This window comes from Arachis hypogaea, chromosome 16, assembly GCF_003086295.3.
Source record: "Arachis hypogaea cultivar Tifrunner chromosome 16, arahy.Tifrunner.gnm2.J5K5, whole genome shotgun sequence".
Classification (NCBI taxonomy): Eukaryota; Viridiplantae; Streptophyta; class Magnoliopsida; order Fabales; family Fabaceae; genus Arachis; species Arachis hypogaea.
In genome coordinates this window covers 53,364,112-53,367,211 of record NC_092051.1, presented here as the reverse complement: position 1 = coordinate 53,367,211, position 3,100 = coordinate 53,364,112, and the positions used below count along the sequence as shown (strand labels likewise).

The 3,100-nt window shown below is 39.9% G+C and overlaps 1 non-coding gene across 1 annotated transcript; it reads right to left on the bottom strand.

The window, feature by feature from the left end:
* Positions 1-2,134: 2,134 nt before the first annotated feature.
* LOC112759897 (small nucleolar RNA R71) lies at positions 2,135-2,238 on the bottom strand. Its single transcript, XR_003180362.1, has one exon. It is a non-coding gene; the product is annotated as a small nucleolar RNA R71 (small nucleolar RNA).
* Between the last annotated feature and the right edge of the window lie 862 nt (positions 2,239-3,100).

Genomic DNA, 3,100 nt, shown 5'->3' with positions numbered 1-3,100 from the left:
GCCACGTTAACCTAGTTAACGTGGGTTTTAACGTGATGCAAAGGGGTGCATTGGAACCTTAGTGACAATGTTAAGTGTCACTAACGTCCTCGAACTTATATTCTCACTAAATATTAACACCCCTGACGTCCTGAACAAATGTCTCCGCCCACTTCACACTTTCTCTCTGCAAGTAAAGCCAAGCCCAAATAAAGAAAGGAACTGCTTCAAACTCAAGATCCAAAGGCCCAAGACTTGAAGAATCACACTAGAAGCTGAGAAGAGTAGTATATATAGGAGTAGCTTTGAATTGAGAAAGAGTTCTGGAGGCTGAGAAAAAGAGAACTATTCTCTGTATTTTACTTTCTTTGCAATTTCTAGTTTTATGATGTATTCTCCATCTTTGTTTTCATTTTCAAGAGCTATGAACAACTAAACCCCTTTCATTGGGTTAGGGAGCTCTGTTGTAATTTGATGGATCAATACTAATTTTCATTATTCTTCTTCTATCTTTCCTCTTGATTTTACTTGAAAGCTTTCGATCTTCATCCAATTGAGTAGTTATCTTGGAAGAGAAGCTATTCAAACTTGGATCTCTTTTGAACCTTGAAAGAGGAATGAAGAGATCAAGCTAGAAATGCTTTCTCATGCTGGACCAAATTGGGTTTGGATGGGTATGTGACTATAACCCTCTAAATACTTGATTTGGGAAATGCATGTGGTATAATCAGTGACCATACTTCATCTCTTCTCATGAGCAATTGACCAAGGAATTGGCTATTGATCAAGATTTGAGAGATTGAATTGCAAGAAATTGTAATTCAATCACTTAAGATTGCCAAGGAGATCAATGAGTGCATTGATTGAGGAAGAGATGAAAATGAACTTGATCTGGAGAATTGCAACATCTCTTAAGCCCAATGAACTCCCCATCTCTGATCTTACCCATTATCTTTAATTTCTGCCATTTACTTTTATGAGCAAATCCCTCATTCCCATTTACAATTCTGTAATTTATTTTTAGTCATTTACTTCCAGTCCTTTAATTCTAGCATTTACTTTTCTGTTATTTACGTTCCTGCCATTTTTATTTTCTGCAACTCTCAACCCAAATTCTGGATTCGCTCAACTAGAACATTCTTCTAATTAAAGTTGCTTGATCAATCAATCCCTGTGGGATTTGACCTCACTCTATTGTGAGTTTTTACTTGACGACAAATTCGGTACACTTGCCGAAGGGAGATTTGTTGAGAGACAAGTTTTCCACGCATCAAGTTTATGGCGTCGTTGCCGGGGATTGATTGTGCATCAACAATGATTAAATTGAAAGATCACTAGATTGAGCATTTTTATTTTGTGAATTTCATTTCCTGTTTGAGTGATTTACTTTTTGTTTTAGTTAAACATCTTCCCTTCCTCCTCTACTCTTTTGTTTTTCTTTGTTATTTTCAATTCTATTTGCTAACCCACTAATTGTTTGATATATTGCATCACCCACAACTAACAGTAATTCTGACACAAATACTGTCTGCACCTATTTTCCTTGCTTGTACTTGTTGGTTGTATGACAGGGAGAAGAAGCGGGGCTTCAACTTCCTTTGATTCTGAACCTGAGAGAACCTTCCTTAGACTAAGGAGGGAGGCAAAAGAAAAACGTGAAGTTGGTGCTGAAGAAGAGGAGGAACACTTTGAGGAACCAAATATGGAAGAAAACATGGAAAATCATCATGAAGAAGAGACTCACAACCATGGCAGAGGAGGTGGAGCAAATCATGCTGGAGAGGATAGAAGAGTTTTGGGCTCTTACATCAATCCAAACCCAGGCAATTGTGGAAGTAGCATCCAAAAGCCAACAATCCATGCCAACAACTTTAAACTTAAACCACAGCTCATCACCCTTGTTCAGAACAACTGTTCGTTTGGAGGAGGTGTTCAAGAAGACCCCAATCAACATTTGACCACCTTCCTGAGAATATGTGATACAGTGAAATCTAATGGTGTTCATCCTGACGCCTATAGATTGCTCTTATTTCCTTTCTCACTCAGGGACAAGGCAGCCAAGTGGCTGGAATCCTTCCCAAGGGAGAGCTTGACAACTTGGGAGGATATGGTGAACAAATTCTTAGCAAGATTCTACCCTCCTCAACGAATTAATAGGCTGAGAGCTGAGGTTCAAACTTTCAGGCAACAAGATGGTGAGACTCTGTATGAAGCATGGGAGAGGTTCAAGGACTTAACAAGGAGGTGTCCACCTGACATGTTCAACGAATGGGTGCAGCTGCACATTTTTTATGAAGGTCTCTCTTATGAGTCAAAGAAGGCCGTAGACCATTCATCTGGAGGATCTTTGAACAAGAAAAAGACCATTGAGGAAGCCATAGATGTTATCGAAACAGTAGCAGAAAACGACTACTTCTATGCTTTCGAAAGAGGGAACACAAGAGGAGTGATGGAGCTAAACAATGTAGATGCTCTGTTGGCCCAAAACAAGCTCATTACCCAGCAGCTAGCTGACCTCACCAAGAAGATGGAGAGGAACCAAGTAGCAGCAATCTCATCTTCATCAACAATCCAAGAAGGAGTGAATGAAGAAGCAGAGGGGAGTCTGGAGCAAGCCAACTACATTGGGAATTCACCAAGGAAAAACTATGATCCATACTCCAAGACTTACAACCCTGGATGGAGAAACCACCCAAACTTTGGGTGGGGAAGTAAGCAAGATCAAAACCAAGACCAGAGGACATCTCAACAACCCCACAACAACACTTCTCCACATACTTATCAAAACCAAAATAGCACATCTGCTCTGAACCACTCATCAATTGATGACAAGATCTCTAAGATCGAAACCTTCATTGAAGGAATATGCAGAGACATTCAAGACAGTAAAGCATTCAGAGAGGAAGTGCAGTCAAACATGCAGAATCAAAATGCTGCCATCACAAAACTGGAAACACAAATCAGCTATCTGTTTAAGCAGCTTCCTAACCACAATTTTTGCTATAATGCCCATTCAAGCAAAAGAGAGGAGTGTCAAGCTATCACACTTAGGAGTGGGAAGGAACTGAAGGAACATCCCCAAAAACCACAAGAAGAAGGCTCAAATGAAAAGGGAGAAGAG